The 18,006-nt window shown below is 58.1% G+C and overlaps 1 pseudogene; it reads left to right on the forward strand.

Annotated features, from left to right (window-relative positions):
• LOC132086043 (zinc finger protein 271-like) overlaps nt 1–18,006 on the forward strand; it is a 244,089-nt pseudogene that overhangs the window by 181,922 nt on the left and 44,161 nt on the right.

Below are 18,006 nucleotides of genomic sequence, written 5' to 3' on the forward strand. Positions count from 1 at the left end.
GAGGAGTGGGATGGAGCACCTGTTGGGGCTGGTGGCAAGGCCGTGCTCTTGCTGGCATGCCTTCCAGAATGGATCGACCTCCTCTGGCATATCCAGAGTGCTGAAGAACACTTGGAAGAGGAGATGCACAAATAGGCGGGGGAAATACACCTTTAATATCCGTGGCAGACAGGGCACCTGGAGGATCTTCCACATCACCACGGTTGCCTGCAAAGGACAAAGCCCCCCGAGACAGCGCTCAGTGCCGAGGTGTGCGTGTGGCAGGGCCCGTGCGTGGCAGGGAGAGGCCAGGAGAGACCTTGGCAGGGGGAGCACGGGGCCTGGTGGGCCTGAAGCTGCCCCTGGGCCAGGTTTCAGGCCCAGGGGCCTGAGGCAGGCAGATGCAGTGGGGGAAGGAGGATGGAGAGCTGCTGGAGAGGCGGCCTTGGGTCCAGCAAAGGCCAGTGTCAGAAACTCACAGCCAGGGCAAAGACACCAGTTTCGTCCCCATCGGAGGTGCACGTGCTGTGCTCTGGCCAGCTCCCCAGCACATCCAGAAGGATCAGCTGCGCCAGCTCCGCAGTCCTGGCTGAGCCCATGATGGTCTTCCACATGGCCATGGCAGCTCTGCGGGGTCAGAGCTCTGTCTCAGGGGTGTCTCAGACACAGCACCGGGGGGAGCTGAGCTGGCTGCCAGTTCTGCCTCTGCCCACTGGCTCTGGCCAGCAGCAGCCAGGCAGCCCAGCCCTGTGGGCACAGAGCCCTGAGGGGCAGGGAGGGAGCATGGCAGCAGGCTTGGGGGCTGACATGCCAGGGCTGGGAAAGGCAGCAGCCAGAGGGCCTGGGAAGTCTCTGTTGGTCAGACAGAGGCCTGGGACAGTCTGTACAGGGTGTTGCGCTGGGGAGGCCTGAGCCCTGTGGGCAGGTGGGCCCCATACCTGTCACAGGATGGGGCCACACGCAGGAGCGTCATCACTGCGTCATCTGGCTGTGCTTCCGTGAGATCCAGCAGGGCCTCGTCCAGCCTGTGCTCAGCACAGTCATTGGCCAGGAGCCACTGGTGGATGAACCTCACCATGGCGGGCACCTGGATAATTGGGTAACAAGCACCAGGAGACTTGGAAAGCTGCCAGAGGGAGCAATGTTCCCAGCTTCCCCAGAGAAGTGCTTCCCTTCCCAGCCCACTGCCATGTGGCCCCAAAGGCTCACAGCAACCAGCATTGCTTGGCTTGGGAGGCCAAGCAATTCCTGGGAGGATCAAACCCTGCCCACAGGCTGCTTACTTGGTTTGGATAGTAAAAATTTTCCTCTACAAGCATACACAGGAGGGCAGCGCTGGGCTTGGTTTGGAAGCTGGGAGAGTAGGGTCTGAGCCCAGTGCTCATGGTGATGCTCTCTTCCTCCTGCATTCTCTTGATGAATTTCCAGACAAGCTGTAGGAGAAGGGCAGGAAGCCGGGGATGTTGCATGGAGCGCTGCAAACGCGGTGCTGGGCTGAGCAGGGACAGAAGGCCCAGCCCAGGTGAGGGTGGCTGCAGGTACCTGGGCTGTGCTGCGGAAGCGGCCACGGCTGCATTCCTGCTCTTGTGTGCGCTCCAGGGCTGCATCTGGCAAAGAGCGAATGCAGCCAGAGCTGAGGGGCTGTGGGAGAGGCCGGAGAACACAGCCCAGCCCTGAGCTCCCCAGGCAGGGAGAGCCCCGGGATGCCCCAGGGGATGGAGCAGGGCCACTGCGTCGGGTCTGTCCATGGGCATTTCCGTCCTGTCCATGGGCATTTCCTCTGGGGATTGCATGGCATGGCCTGGCATGGCATGGGGCCAAGCTGGCTGCAGGCACCAGTCCCACAGTCAGGCTCTGCCACTCACCCTCCTGCGGTGGATTGAACGGCACCACCTCCTGGGTCTCCTGTGATGGGGCAGCTCGTGGGCCTTCTTCCTCCTCCTCCACCCAGGCCATCTTGGGCACTACCGGGGGTCTCTGCTCCATAGCTTTGACTGGGTTTGGGGCAACTTGCAGGAGAGATGCCTTGGAAAAGCTCCAAGTCACCAAGTCCTGCAGTTGTGCCTGGAAGGCACCTTCAAGAGAGAAGCCTCAGGAAGGCTGCAGGACAGCAAGTCCTGCACTCGCTCTCAAGGGCTCCTGCCACAAGGACAGGAGACTCCTGTCAAGGATTGTGGTCTGGCCTCGAGGGCACCTGCAGAAAAGAAGCCTCAGGGAGACCACGGCTCAGCAAGTCCTGTGGTCTGGCCTCGAGCTCAGCTGCAGGAACAAGGCCTCGGAAAAGCTCCGGGTGGGAGGCGAACGAGCGCGCTGTGCGGGGGCTCCTCACGGCACCGCTCTGTCCCGTCCTGTCCCGTCGCGTGCTCCGAGCACTGTGGCCTGCTCTTCTCACCGGCAGCTCCTGTGTCACCACGTGTCACAAAGGGCCCTTGGACACCCGGTTCCATGTCACAGTGACTGTGCGGCACCGTGTCACCAAGGGCCCTTGCACACCCTGCCGCCTGCCCTGGGGCCGCCCCCAGCCCAGCCAAAGTGGCCCAGGCTGGACGGAATGCCTGGCCCCAGGTGTCTAAGGCAGCCCGACAAGATCTTTAGGAAGGGCTCAGAGCATCAGCAAACGCCGCCTGGCTCTGCCGGCTCAGTCCTTTCCCCATATCTTTCCCTGAGAGCATTTGAATTTCTAAATGAGAATCATTTGAAGGGAGGGGATTTACATTTTCCATTTCAGAGAAGGCTTCTGCCTTCCTTAGCAGACATGTCTCTCTTCAAACCAAGACAATTGCTTATCATTTTGCAGATGTGCAGTTGCTGGGCAGCCCCGTTTTACACCAGGGACCTGGAGAACCATTCCCAGCAACTGGGAAAATCCTAGGTGGTCCATCCACCCATAGATGAGGTCTCCAAATTTGCCCCAAAAGTGGGTCCAGCTTTTATAGGCCAAAAAGAGCAAGTCCAAGTGTCCTGATGATATTTTCAGCCCAGAAAGCCATGCTGCTGATGGCACACTTCTCAATCAGCAGGGGACACAGCTAGGCAAAAGCCCAGACCTCTGCTGGGAGGCTTTCTCCTCAAACACCCTTCAAACAAGCCTCCATGCAAGTCAGTTGGGAAAGTTTCTTCAAATGATCCATTTCTGGCATAGAACTACACAGGGTTATGTGAAAGATTCTAAAGCAGCTGCTCTGGAGTCAAAGAGTCAGCACTAAGAGTCCCTGTCATCTATTTGTAGCTCAATCACACTTTGGGGGAGTTGAAGGAGTTTGGAACGAGCTAGAGAGCGGACCTCTGAGTGTTTGAGATGATGCCATTGCTTTTTCTTCTCTTCTACATAGACAGGAAGGGTGAGTTTGGCTCACATCCCCACCGCATGGCTCACAGGGCCGCAAGACTTGTAGTTACGAGAGCTTTGAAGGATTTCTTGGCCAAGAAGACACGGCCAACAAGGATCTTTTTGTTTTGCACCCAATCCTTCAATATTTCGTCTTACGGACTCATGCTCTCGGAGTCTCTAGCTGGTCAGAGTGACCCCAGATGAGTTAGAAAGTCTCTTTTCCCAGCCCGGCGGTACAAGAAGGAGTCAGAGCTCTTCATTTCTCGGTCTCAAGGTTGTTTATTGTATCTTATCTATACAATTCTTTCTCCTGTCCTGCCGAGGTCCGCTCAGCAAGAAATATTTGCAGTTACTTTCCAATACCTATCATCTACGTTAGACAGTGAGCTTCTACTCTAAACCAATCTAAAAGTGCCAACATCACAGCAGAAGATGGGGGCCAAGAAGAAGAAGGAGAAAGGCTGGACATGCCCAGAGTCCTCCATCTTGCCCCCTGAAGCCCCATTCTAAAAACCCCCCAAATCAATTTTTCCACTCTGTGATAAATTCACTATCATTCTACTTAAACTTTTGTGGCTTGTCATTCTTCCTACAAGGTTGGTAATTGTTTTCTCCAAGGGCTAAATCAAAGGCACAAGGGTCTTGGGCTCTGTGTCAAAGTCTCTGAGCCCTCTGACAGGGTCTCGAGTCTTGCAGGGCAGCCAGAGGAATTTCCTGGGTTCCCACATCATGCTACAGTGTAAGCCTCCTTAGCCAATCATGCTATGACACACAAACCTACAGCACTGCATCCTAAACTTCTTGTTAGTTACCATTGTAACTACTTTGATTTTTTCTAGATCTTGAACTCTAAATCTCTTACTTTTCCTCCACTTCAACTTTCCTCCCTGTGTCTCTGCTATAAACTAGAAATCCGCACTCTTGCTTCTAGCACCTAAGTTTGGGAGCCCTTTCCAAGGTCTCCGATCAAATCCTGTGTTTAATTCTAAGCTTTGCTGACAAGACCAAAGGTCTGAGATTTCCCTGCATTTGGATTTCCAACAACACTGATGCTGTTAATTCCAGAGTGCCCGTGATGCGTCTTGCAAGTCAACGCTGGCAGGAACAAGGCGGCTGCTGGGGGGCTGCTTGTGGCCTCTGATAGCCCATTGCTCAGGGCTTGCCAGCGCCCCAGCCCCTCAGAGGCTGCCCCAGCCCAGCCAAGCTGCCCGGCAGCAGCGCCGCAGCCCCACCGCAGCTCCAGAGCAGCCCCATCCAGAGGCACCTGGGAGCCCTCAGCAAGGCAGCCAGCAGCACACGGGCATGAGGACACACATGGCGCTTCCTGCCTGGCACAGGGCTTGTGGCCATCTCCAGGCACCGCTCTGGCAGGGATCCCCGCAGCCCCGGCCCCTGCCCAGCCGCTCTGTGGGCAGCACAAAGGCTTCAGCAGAACCACCACAGGTCAAGGGGCTTCTGGCCATTTTCCCTGCAGCACTGCATGCCTGGGCAGCTGGCTGAGTGCAAGCACCCTTTCCCCCCTCCTCCCCTATGCCCCACGGACCCTGGGCAGCAAAAGAAAGATCCTGGGAGTCTGTTTATTGGAACACATTCTATATTTACATCGTAAAGGAAAACAAAAGAAGAAATTAACAGTCTTGAACACAAGGAAAATCCCTGCTGGCTCAGGGCCCAGCAGACAGAGCCTCTGGGATCATCTCTCCATAGAGCTCCAGCAGCAGAGGCGGCCAAGCCCTGAGAGACCAAGCCTTTTTTTCCATGCCCTGAGGAGCCGATCTTCCAGGTCCTCCAAGATGGAATATCGAATTGTAGCTTCTGCCCTGAGAATGTGTAAAGTTTGAAGAGCGAGGCCTCTGACAGAAAGGCTGATGTCATCTGCCATTTCTTCAAGGGCTGCAAGAGAGAGGAACAGAATCACGGTCAGACACCAGATCGGCGGGGAGCCGAGGAGAGCCCCCTGCCAGGGCCATCCCAACCGGCTCTTGCCATGGCCAGGAGGGAGCAGGGAGCAAGTGGATCAGCCCGAAGCTGCTGGCCACGAATGGCCCACGTGGCCCTGAAATCTCGGCCCACGGCAGCAGAGCCCTTCGCAGCCGGGGCAGGACTTGCAGCTCCTCCTGGCAGTCCCTGCTGTCAGCCCGCTGCCCTCACTCACCAGTGCAGATCTGCTGCAGCTCTTGCTGCTGCCCCCTCAGGTGCCGCCCGGCCATGCCTGTGAACACAGAGCCTGTCACGGCCCCAGCGGCACAGCTCTCTGCCAGCGCCGCTGCCGGCGCTGTGGCCACACGGGCTGCTGGCCCGGGCCCTTGCCGCACGCTGCCGCCCCAGGGCACGGCTGCCAGAGGACGGCAGCAGCAACGCCCAGGCCAGGCGGGGCTCCACGGGGCCGGGCCCGGCTGGCGCTGCCGGGGCAGCAGGCGGGGCCGGGGCCGAGCTGCGGCGGGCCGGGCCGGGGAGGGAGCCCGGGCTCGGGACTCACCCATGAACCTGATGGCCGCCTCTCGCAGGGGCTCCTGTGGGCTCCGCAGGTAGCGCAGGGCCTGGCGCAGGTGCTCGGCCGCTCTTCTCCTGTCCTCTGCCAGCTGCAGAGAGTGGCAGGAGTGAAGGGTTGGCGCGGGCTCAGCCCCTGGGCCGGGCGCTGCCTCCACCCCGCCCCGGCCTCCCCTGCCCGCACAGCCCTGAGGCGCGGCCAGCAGTCGCTGGCCAAGGGCTTCCGAGAGCAGGGGACAGAGGGCAGGCTGCTGCCCGGGGAGCCGCGGTGCCGCCCCGCCGGGCCGGGGCTGCATGGGCACCCGGCTCAGGCCCACGGGAGCCTGGAGAAGAACCCGCGCGGCCTCTGGCTGCAGCAGCAGGCAGGGGCACAGTTGCCCGGCCTGCACAGTGAGCACTGCCCTCAGGGCCCTTCTCCAGGCTGAGGATTCTTGGCTGCTCTTACCAGGCTCTCGCCGAACCTCCATATCTCATCCACCTCTGGCATTTGTTCGAGATTCCTTCTCTTCAGGAATCTGGCTGCAGAATGCAGTACTACACAGGAGGCCTGGAGAGCAGCAGAGACGCACAGATGGCCCCACAGGCCAGGGCACAGGAGCATCCCAGTGCCACAGCCTGGAGGAGGCTGCAGCCCGCAAGGTGCCAAGGCAGGAGGCAGCCCAGCCCCTTCCCATGGGGACAGCAGCCGGCCACAAGTCCTCACCTCAGCAACCATCTGGTTTTCATCATGGCAGTGGAGGTAGAGTGGGACCAGGCTCTGGCGCACGTGGGACTTCAGGGCCTTTCTTCCATCTTTGCTTAATGAGTCCAGAATCTCTTGAAAGACACACATGGAGCTCAGCTGCACCTGGCTATCATCCTGTATGAGAGGAAGGGCAAAAGACCTGAGCATCAGCTGCTTCAAGCCCCCCAGGGCACAGGCCTGCATCTCCACAGGGCACCAAGTGTCCGGGCAGCAGCCAGTGGCCGTGGCTGTGGACACAGAGCCTTACATGGTCAAAGAGTGGCAGGAGTGCCTCAGCCAGCTGCAGGGCAATGGGGGTGGGTATTAGGGCACCATCATCCAGGAGCAAATATCTTAAAAGAAGAATGGTCATCCCAATCATGTCGCTATCATTTTCCTGCAGGAGCTCCACAAGACTTTCAGTCAGGCTCCACATTTTTTCAGCCTGTGTGGAACACAAGTTTGTGAAAGGCCACCCTGCTGCCGCAGGGCCCAGAGGCCAAAGGCCTGTCCCGAAGCACTGGGGCAGCTGAAGCGGGAGGCAGGAGAGCTGGGAGCAGCTGCCTCAGCGCTCGAAGCCCAGGCAAGGCCAAGCGACTGCGTTGCCCAGCCCCACGCTGCCTGCACGGCTTCAGCCACTGCCCCCTTCTCACCATCAAGGGATTCTTGCCCAGCACTACGAGGCCTCTGAGTGCCAAGTAACGCCTGGCCCTGTGCTCGTTCTGCAGGTTCTGTGTCATGATCTCTAGAACACTGTCACTGCATTCCCTCATGTCCAGGCACTCGAGGACCTGAAAGGCACAGGGCAGTGACAGGGAGCCGGCCGGCAGGAGCTCGGAGCTGCACAGGGCCGGGCCCAGGCAGCAGCACAGGGCACGGGCACCGTCCTGGCAGCTGTGCCTACGAGAGGCCAGAGAACTGGGAGGCAGCTCAGCCAGGCAGCACTGGCCTTGAGGCTCACCTCCACAAGGAACGCCAGGGCAGGGAAATCCCAGTACGGCATCTCTTCACCGAGCATAGCAAGCAGGTAGAATGCAATCCCGGAACAAAAGTGTATGGCTGAATGGCAAAGTATCCTGACGAGAGGAAAAGGAAACAAGACCCTGAGCCAGTGGGGCAAACCTCTCCCAGGAGAGACTCACAGAGTCCTCATCTTTCCCCACCACCTTTCCAGCCAGGGGAGCTGGCCCACTTGGGAGTTGGTTGCTCATGGGCACCCTCCTCTGCCAGCCTTTTCCAGTGTGCTTGGCCGTCCCTCAGTGACAAGGCCCTCTGGCCCATGACCACGGTGACTTTGTGGGACACCCTGGGCAGAGAGCACAAATGTCAGAGGCAGTGGAGAGAAGGGGCTCTCACCTGGCCAGCAGAGCCACGGCAAAGTGGTGGGTGTCAAGAGAGAGCAGCGTGTCCCAGCCACACCTGCGTTCCATTGCCACCACCACATCCTCACAGCGGACAAGGCAGAGCAGGGACTTCAGGGTGCGCACTGCAAACCTGTGTGCGCAGCAAAGCCCAGGTCACACTGGCAGCACTGGCTCCTTGGCAGGCCACGTGGCAGGATCAGGAGGAGTGGGATGGAGCACCTGTTGGGGCTGGTGGCAAGGCCGTGCTCTTGCTGGCATGCCTTCCAGAATGGATCGACCTCCTCTGGCATATCCAGAGTGCTGAAGAACACTTGGAAGAGGAGATGCACAAATAGGCGGGGGAAATACACCTTTAATATCCGTGGCAGACAGGGCACCTGGAGGATCTTCCACATCACCACGGTTGCCTGCAAAGGACAAAGCCCCCCGAGACAGCGCTCAGTGCCGAGGTGTGCGTATGGCAGGGCCCGTGCGTGGCAGGGAGAGGCCAGGAGAGACCTTGGCAGGGGGAGCACGGGGCCTGGTGGGCCTGAAGCTGCCCCTGGGCCAGGTTTCAGGCCCAGGGGCCTGAGGCAGGCAGATGCAGTGGGGGAAGGAGGATGGAGAGCTGCTGGAGAGGCGGCCTTGGGTCCAGCAAAGGCCAGTGTCAGAAACTCACAGCCAGGGCAAAGACACCAGTTTCGTCCCCATCGGAGGTGCACGTGCTGTGCTCTGGCCAGCTCCCCAGCACATCCAGAAGGATCAGCTGCGCCAGCTCCGCAGTCCTGGCTGAGCCCATGATGGTCTTCCACATGGCCATGGCAGCTCTGCGGGGTCAGAGCTCTGTCTCAGGGGTGTCTCAGACACAGCACCGGGGGGAGCTGAGCTGGCTGCCAGTTCTGCCTCTGCCCACTGGCTCTGGCCAGCAGCAGCCAGGCAGCCCAGCCCTGTGGGCACAGAGCCCTGAGGGGCAGGGAGGGAGCATGGCAGCAGGCTTGGGGGCTGACATGCCAGGGCTGGGAAAGGCAGCAGCCAGAGGGCCTGGGAAGTCTCTGTTGGTCAGACAGAGGCCTGGGACAGTCTGTACAGGGTGTTGCGCTGGGGAGGCCTGAGCCCTGTGGGCAGGTGGGCCCCATACCTGTCACAGGATGGGGCCACACGCAGGAGCGTCATCACTGCGTCATCTGGCTGTGCTTCCGTGAGATCCAGCAGGGCCTCGTCCAGCCTGTGCTCAGCACAGTCATTGGCCAGGAGCCACTGGTGGATGAACCTCACCATGGCGGGCACCTGGATAATTGGGTAACAAGCACCAGGAGACTTGGAAAGCTGCCAGAGGGAGCAATGTTCCCAGCTTCCCCAGAGAAGTGCTTCCCTTCCCAGCCCACTGCCATGTGGCCCCAAAGGCTCACAGCAACCAGCATTGCTTGGCTTGGGAGGCCAAGCAATTCCTGGGAGGATCAAACCCTGCCCACAGGCTGCTTACTTGGTTTGGATAGTAAAAATTTTCCTCTACAAGCATACACAGGAGGGCAGCGCTGGGCTTGGTTTGGAAGCTGGGAGAGTAGGGTCTGAGCCCAGTGCTCATGGTGATGCTCTCTTCCTCCTGCATTCTCTTGATGAATTTCCAGACAAGCTGTAGGAGAAGGGCAGGAAGCCGGGGATGTTGCATGGAGCGCTGCAAACGCGGTGCTGGGCTGAGCAGGGACAGAAGGCCCAGCCCAGGTGAGGGTGGCTGCAGGTACCTGGGCTGTGCTGCGGAAGCGGCCACGGCTGCATTCCTGCTCTTGTGTGCGCTCCAGGGCTGCATCTGGCAAAGAGCGAATGCAGCCAGAGCTGAGGGGCTGTGGGAGAGGCCGGAGAACACAGCCCAGCCCTGAGCTCCCCAGGCAGGGAGAGCCCCGGGATGCCCCAGGGGATGGAGCAGGGCCACTGCGTCGGGTCTGTCCATGGGCATTTCCGTCCTGTCCATGGGCATTTCCTCTGGGGATTGCATGGCATGGCCTGGCATGGCATGGGGCCAAGCTGGCTGCAGGCACCAGTCCCACAGTCAGGCTCTGCCACTCACCCTCCTGCGGTGGATTGAACGGCACCACCTCCTGGGTCTCCTGTGATGGGGCAGCTCGTGGGCCTTCTTCCTCCTCCTCCACCCAGGCCATCTTGGGCACTACCGGGGGTCTCTGCTCCATAGCTTTGACTGGGTTTGGGGCAACTTGCAGGAGAGATGCCTTGGAAAAGCTCCAAGTCACCAAGTCCTGCAGTTGTGCCTGGAAGGCACCTTCAAGAGAGAAGCCTCAGGAAGGCTGCAGGACAGCAAGTCCTGCACTCGCTCTCAAGGGCTCCTGCCACAAGGACAGGAGACTCCTGTCAAGGATTGTGGTCTGGCCTCGAGGGCACCTGCAGAAAAGAAGCCTCAGGGAGACCACGGCTCAGCAAGTCCTGTGGTCTGGCCTCGAGCTCAGCTGCAGGAACAAGGCCTCGGAAAAGCTCCGGGTGGGAGGCGAACGAGCGCGCTGTGCGGGGGCTCCTCACGGCACCGCTCTGTCCCGTCCTGTCCCGTCGCGTGCTCCGAGCACTGTGGCCTGCTCTTCTCACCGGCAGCTCCTGTGTCACCACGTGTCACAAAGGGCCCTTGGACACCCGGTTCCATGTCACAGTGACTGTGCGGCACCGTGTCACCAAGGGCCCTTGCACACCCTGCCGCCTGCCCTGGGGCCGCCCCCAGCCCAGCCAAAGTGGCCCAGGCTGGACGGAATGCCTGGCCCCAGGTGTCTAAGGCAGCCCGACAAGATCTTTAGGAAGGGCTCAGAGCATCAGCAAACGCCGCCTGGCTCTGCCGGCTCAGTCCTTTCCCCATATCTTTCCCTGAGAGCATTTGAATTTCTAAATGAGAATCATTTGAAGGGAGGGGATTTACATTTTCCATTTCAGAGAAGGCTTCTGCCTTCCTTAGCAGACATGTCTCTCTTCAAACCAAGACAATTGCTTATCATTTTGCAGATGTGCAGTTGCTGGGCAGCCCCGTTTTACACCAGGGACCTGGAGAACCATTCCCAGCAACTGGGAAAATCCTAGGTGGTCCATCCACCCATAGATGAGGTCTCCAAATTTGCCCCAAAAGTGGGTCCAGCTTTTATAGGCCAAAAAGAGCAAGTCCAAGTGTCCTGATGATATTTTCAGCCCAGAAAGCCATGCTGCTGATGGCACACTTCTCAATCAGCAGGGGACACAGCTAGGCAAAAGCCCAGACCTCTGCTGGGAGGCTTTCTCCTCAAACACCCTTCAAACAAGCCTCCATGCAAGTCAGTTGGGAAAGTTTCTTCAAATGATCCATTTCTGGCATAGAACTACACAGGGTTATGTGAAAGATTCTAAAGCAGCTGCTCTGGAGTCAAAGAGTCAGCACTAAGAGTCCCTGTCATCTATTTGTAGCTCAATCACACTTTGGGGGAGTTGAAGGAGTTTGGAACGAGCTAGAGAGCGGACCTCTGAGTGTTTGAGATGATGCCATTGCTTTTTCTTCTCTTCTACATAGACAGGAAGGGTGAGTTTGGCTCACATCCCCACCGCATGGCTCACAGGGCCGCAAGACTTGTAGTTACGAGAGCTTTGAAGGATTTCTTGGCCAAGAAGACACGGCCAACAAGGATCTTTTTGTTTTGCACCCAATCCTTCAATATTTCGTCTTACGGACTCATGCTCTCGGAGTCTCTAGCTGGTCAGAGTGACCCCAGATGAGTTAGAAAGTCTCTTTTCCCAGCCCGGCGGTACAAGAAGGAGTCAGAGCTCTTCATTTCTCGGTCTCAAGGTTGTTTATTGTATCTTATCTATACAATTCTTTCTCCTGTCCTGCCGAGGTCCGCTCAGCAAGAAATATTTGCAGTTACTTTCCAATACCTATCATCTACGTTAGACAGTGAGCTTCTACTCTAAACCAATCTAAAAGTGCCAACATCACAGCAGAAGATGGGGGCCAAGAAGAAGAAGGAGAAAGGCTGGACATGCCCAGAGTCCTCCATCTTGCCCCCTGAAGCCCCATTCTAAAAACCCCCCAAATCAATTTTTCCACTCTGTGATAAATTCACTATCATTCTACTTAAACTTTTGTGGCTTGTCATTCTTCCTACAAGGTTGGTAATTGTTTTCTCCAAGGGCTAAATCAAAGGCACAAGGGTCTTGGGCTCTGTGTCAAAGTCTCTGAGCCCTCTGACAGGGTCTCGAGTCTTGCAGGGCAGCCAGAGGAATTTCCTGGGTTCCCACATCATGCTACAGTGTAAGCCTCCTTAGCCAATCATGCTATGACACATAAACCTACAGCACTGCATCCTAAACTTCTTGTTAGTTACCATTGTAACTACTTTGATTTTTTCTAGATCTTGAACTCTAAATCTCTTACTTTTCCTCCACTTCAACTTTCCTCCCTGTGTCTCTGCTATAAACTAGAAATCCGCACTCTTGCTTCTAGCACCTAAGTTTGGGAGCCCTTTCCAAGGTCTCCGATCAAATCCTGTGTTTAATTCTAAGCTTTGCTGACAAGACCAAAGGTCTGAGATTTCCCTGCATTTGGATTTCCAACAACACTGATGCTGTTAATTCCAGAGTGCCCGTGATGCGTCTTGCAAGTCAACTCTGGCAGGAACAAGGCGGCTGCTGGGGGGCTGCTTGTGGCCTCTGATAGCCCATTGCTCAGGGCTTGCCAGCGCCCCAGCCCCTCAGAGGCTGCCCCAGCCCAGCCAAGCTGCCCGGCAGCAGCGCCGCAGCCCCACTGCAGCTCCAGAGCAGCCCCATCCAGAGGCACCTGGGAGCCCTCAGCAAGGCAGCCAGCAGCACACGGGCACGAGGACACACATGGCGCTTCCTGCCTGGCACAGGGCTTGTGGCCATCTCCAGGCACCGCTCTGGCAGGGATCCCCGCAGCCCCGGCCCCTGCCCAGCCGCTCTGTGGGCAGCACAAAGGCTTCAGCAGAACCACCACAGGCCAAGGGGCTTCTGGCCATTTTCCCTGCAGCACTGCATGCCTGGGCAGCTGGCTGAGTGCAAGCACCCTTTCCCCCCTCCTCCCCTATGCCCCACGGACCCTGGGCAGCAAAAGAAAGATACTGGGAATCTGTTTATTGGAACACATTCTATATTTACATCGTAAAGGAAAAGAAAATAAGAAATTAACGGTCTTGAACACAAGGAAAATCCCCGCTGGCTCAGGGCCCAGCAGACAGAGCCTCTGGGATCATCTCTCCATAGAGCTCCAGCAGCAGAGGCGGCCAAGCCCTGAGAGACCAAGCCTTTTTTTCCACGCCCTGCGGAGCCGATCTTCCAGGTCCTCCAAGATGGAATATCGAATTGTAGCTTCTGCCCTGAGAATGTGTAAAGTTTGAAGAGCGAGGCCTCTGACAGAAAGGCTGATGTCATCTGCCATTTCTTCGAGGGCTGCAAGAGAGAGGAACAGAATCACGGTCAGACGCCAGATCGGCGGGGAGCCGAGGAGAGCCCCCTGCCAGGGCCATGGCAACCGACTCTTGCCATGGCCAGGAGGGAGCAGGGAGCAAGTGGATCAGCCCGAAGCTGCTGGCCACGAATGGCCCACGTGGCCCTGAAATCTCGGCCCACGGCAGCAGAGCTCGGCCCACGGCAGCAGAGCCCTTCGCAGCCGGGGCAGGACTTGCAGCTCCTCCTGGCAGTCCCTGCTGTCAGCCCGCTGCCCTCACTCACCAGTGCAGATCCGCTGCAGCTCTTGCTGCTGCCCTCTCAGGTGCCGCCCGGCCATGCCTGTGAACACAGAGCCTGTCACGGCCCCAGCGGCACAGCTCCCTGCCAGCGCCGCTGCCGGCGCTGTGGCCACACGGGCTGCTGGCCCGGCAGTGCTCAGCCGGGCCCTTGCCGCACGCTGCCGCCCCAGGGCACGGCTGCCAGAGGGCGGCAGCAGCAACGCCCAGGCCAGGCGGGGCTCCACGGGGCCGGGCCCGGCTGGCGCTGCCGGGGCAGCAGGCGGGGCCGGGGCCGAGCTGCGGCGGGCCGGGCCGGGGAGGGAGCCCGGGCTCGGGACTCACCCATGAACCTGATGGCCGCCTCTCGCAGGGGCTCCTGTGGGCTCCGCAGGTAGCGCAGGGCCTGGCGCAGGTGCTCGGCCGCTCTTCTCCTGTCCTCTGCCAGCTGCAGAGAGCGGCAGGAGTGAAGGGTTGGCGCGGGCTCAGCCCCTGGGCCGGGCGCTGCCTGCACCCCGCCCCGGCCTCCCCTGCCCGCACAGCCCTGAGGCGCGGCCAGCAGTCGCTGGCCAAGGGCTTCCGAGGGCAGGGGCCAGAGGGCAGGCTGCTGCCCGGGGAGCCGCGGTGCCGCCCCGCCGGGCCGGGGCTGCATGGGCACCCGGCTCAGGCCCACGGGAGCCTGGAGAAGAACCCGCGCGGCCTCTGGCTGCAGCAGCAGGCAGGGGCACAGTTGCCCGGCCTGCACAGTGAGCACTGCCCTCAGGGCCCTTCTCCAGGCTGAGGATTCTTGGCTGCTCTTACCAGGCTCTCGCCGAACCTCCATATCTCATCCACCTCTGGCATTTGTTCGAGATTCCTTCTCTTCAGGAATCTGGCTGCAGAATGCAGTACTACACAGGAGGCCTGGAGAGCAGCAGAGACGCACAGATGGCCCCACAGGCCAGGGCACAGGAGCATCCCAGTGCCACAGCCTGGAGGAGGCTGCAGCCCGCAAGGTGCCAAGGCAGGAGGCAGCCCAGCCCCTTCCCATGGGGACAGCAGCCGGCCACAAGTCCTCACCTCAGCAACCATCTGGTTTTCATCATGGCAGTGGAGGTAGAGTGGGACCAGGCTCTGGCGCACGTGGGACTTCAGGGCCTTTCTTCCATCTTTGCTTAATGAGTCCAGAATCTCTTGAAAGACACACATGGAGCTCAGCTGCACCTGGCTATCATCCTGTATGAGAGGAAGGGCAAAAGACCTGAGCATCAGCTGCTTCAGGCCCCCCAGGGCACAGGCCTGCATCTCCACAGGGCACCAAGTGTCCGGGCAGCAGCCAGTGGCCGTGGCTGTGGACACAGAGCCTTACATGGTCAAAGAGTGGCAGGAGTGCCTCAGCCAGCTGCAGGGCAATGGGGGTGGGTATTAGGGCACCATCATCCAGGAGCAAATATCTTAAAAGAAGAATGGTCATCCCAGTCATGTCGCTATCATTTTCCTGCAGGAGCTCCACAAGACTTTCAGTCAGGCTCCACATTTTTTCAGCCTGTGTGGAACACAAGTTTGTGTTTGCGCTGGGCCCTTCCGTGCCTGCAGAGCCTACAGAGGCCCGCGCGAGAGGCGGTCGTCAGGTTCATTGCTGAGCCCCGAGCCCGGTGCCCCTCCCTTTCCCCGGCCCGGCTGCTGCCCCGGCTACAGCGGGAGCCGCGCCCCGGCTGCTGCAGCCCCACCCGCCCTGTGCGCTGCCGCCGCCCTCCCGCAGCCGTGCCCTGGGCCGGCAGCGGGCGGCAGGGCCCGGCAGGAACCCTGCCCGGGAGCAGGGCGTGCGGCCGCAGGGCTGGCAGAGCCCGTGTCGGGCAGCTGTGCCGCCTGGGGCCGCCACATGCTCTGTCTTGCCAGGGGTGGCCGGAGTGCTCACGATGGGGCAGTAGGAAGAGCTCCACGTCCTCCCTGAGGGTGAGTCAGGGCAGCTGCGTGGCAGCGAGCACTGCCGGGCGGGGGCAGCTCCAAATGCCGACCCCGCAGCTACAATCCCTGCCCGGGCTGCCGAGGGCTCTGCTCCCTGTACGGACGGGGGGTGGCGGGGATAGAGCCCGGAGAGCTGCCAGCGACACGCGGGGGTCCGTGGCCAGCACCTTCCGGCCGAAGCCATGGCAAGAGCCGCCTGGGATGGCCCTGGCAGGAGGCTTTCCTTGGATTCCCTCAATCTGGCCTCTGACCTTGGCTCTGTTCCTCTCTCTTCTAGCTCTTCAAGCCCTGAAGGAAGGTGAGAGTCCATCGTGCATGAGCAAACTGCTTCAGATGACCTTTGATAGAAGATCTGCAGGACTTTGTTTGCCTGATGGATCAGATGTACCAGCGTCCATTAGCGATTTCCAGTGCCCATTGAAGATGGGAGCACCTGCAGAGCAGGATGGACCCGCTGGAGCTCCAGGCACAGCTCTGGCTGCTCAGAGATGAGCCTGTGCGAAGCTCCAGGAGCTCCTGCCATCTCTCTCCCTGTTGACAGCTCCTTCCCTTCCCTGCAGCCCTCAGGCCCTGCCCATCCCCTTTTCTGCCTCCCAGCTCACCCCTTCGCTTCGCTTTCCCTTAATAAACTGTTTGGGTTTTTCACTTGACCCGCGTCTCCGTGGAACTGAAGCGACGCAAAACCTGAGCCCGGGGACACGCAGGGCCCTGCTGCCGTTCTCCTCGGCGCTGTGTTCCGTGCACGGACAGAGAGGAACAAGGGCAGCTCAGGCTGCAGAGGTCCCTGTCCCGCTGCTCCCGGGGCCATTTCCAGCCAATCAGAGCGTTTGTCGCTGATGACTCATCAGTTGCCAGGAGCGGAATTTGGGGCGGCGGGAGGTGACCCCGGGGATGGGGATGGGGCGTGCGGGGGCAGCCGGGGCCGCACTGGTGGCACTGGGGGTGCTCGGAGCCCCCCCGGCCGCGGGGGGAGCGGGGGGCTGGGGAAGAAGGGGGGCCCCAAATTAATCCAAAGGGGTGTCGGGACTCCCAAAGGGAGCAGGAGGCGCCTGGAACCCCCAAAACCAAGCACGGGGGAAGGGACTGGGGACTGGGGGAACGATGGGGAAAGGGCAGGAGAGCGGGGGGAAGGAGGGGGAGGGAGTCCCAAACAGGATCAAGACAACTTGATGTGGCCACCTTGAGAGGGGGATGGCAGCCAAAGGTAGCCTATGGTAGCCAGAGCTTTTTCCCAGTCCGTGTGATCCCAGCTTGCGCAATCCCAGTCCATATAATCTCAACCCAGTTTATCCCAGTCTGTATTGTCCTGATCTGTATGGTCCCATTCCATATGGTCCCAGCTCATATTTGATCCCAGTTCATATTTGATCCCAGACTGCATGGTCCTGCACGCACGCCCAGGGTCTGGAATTCCAGTTCCCAGCCAGGAAAAAATGTTCCTGCCCTTGAACTTCCTTCCTATCCTCTCAAAAAAATGCAATAAAATTATAAACAAAAAAAAATTAAACTTGAAATTAAATAAATTATTATAAAAATACAATATAAAAATTTCAAGTCTTCTTTACAATACTCCAACAATGATTCAACCCAAACCAACAACTATTACTATAATATTACCAATGCATATAAATAAACAAATTATATACCAAGAAATACGTTTGAAAGTCTTAACTCAATAACTAATATACTTTAGATAAAAAATATCTAAAAAAACTAACATACAATCTAACACACCTTAGGAAAACAATTCATATTACAAATACACTAAACAGAAAACCAAACACCACTATAATTTCTCATACATTTTAAGCAAACAATTAAACTTTAATAACATCCTTAAGTACTCTTGAAAATTTTTTTTTTTTTTCAAACTTCTAATTTCAGGTGCGTGGTTTTATTTGGATATTGGTTTTTGGATTGTTTGGGTTAGATGATTTAAAAAATGAAATTTTTATAGGAATTTAATCAGCTGAGAAGGCAGCACTCTGCAAACAGAACTGACTGAAAATGAATCGGACGGAAATAAGTAACTCTGAAAGTTTTCTTTGCTATCAAATACATCCCACCCAGCCACCCCACACAATCCCCATCCCACTGCTCAAAATTGGGATCCCACTTCTACCAATCACCTCCCAACCCCAACTCACCCTGGTGGCGGTGGAATCAAGTGAGTCTGGCGTGAGACTGAGATTTTGTGAGGCAGGAATAAGCAATTTGAGGTGGGTGTGAGCCCTGTTGGGTTACAATCCAGTTGTTTTCAGAGGGATTTGAGTGGTTTTGAAGTGACAGATTGATCCCTCTTGGCTTTTGGAGAGCAAAGACATGGAGAAGAGAAAAAAATTTAAGCCAAACCAAAAGGAGAAGCAGCCAGCTGTGTACCCGACATGGATCACAGGGAATGTGAGTGACCAGGGCTGTGCCCAAAGTGCCTCCTCCAGTGGGGGATGGAGCTGGAGCAGCGCACGAAGCTCTTCTCGCACTCGGTGAACTCGC

The sequence above is a fragment of the Ammospiza nelsoni genome, chromosome 35 (assembly GCF_027579445.1).
Source record: "Ammospiza nelsoni isolate bAmmNel1 chromosome 35, bAmmNel1.pri, whole genome shotgun sequence".
In the NCBI taxonomy this organism is placed as follows: domain Eukaryota; kingdom Metazoa; phylum Chordata; class Aves; order Passeriformes; family Passerellidae; genus Ammospiza; species Ammospiza nelsoni.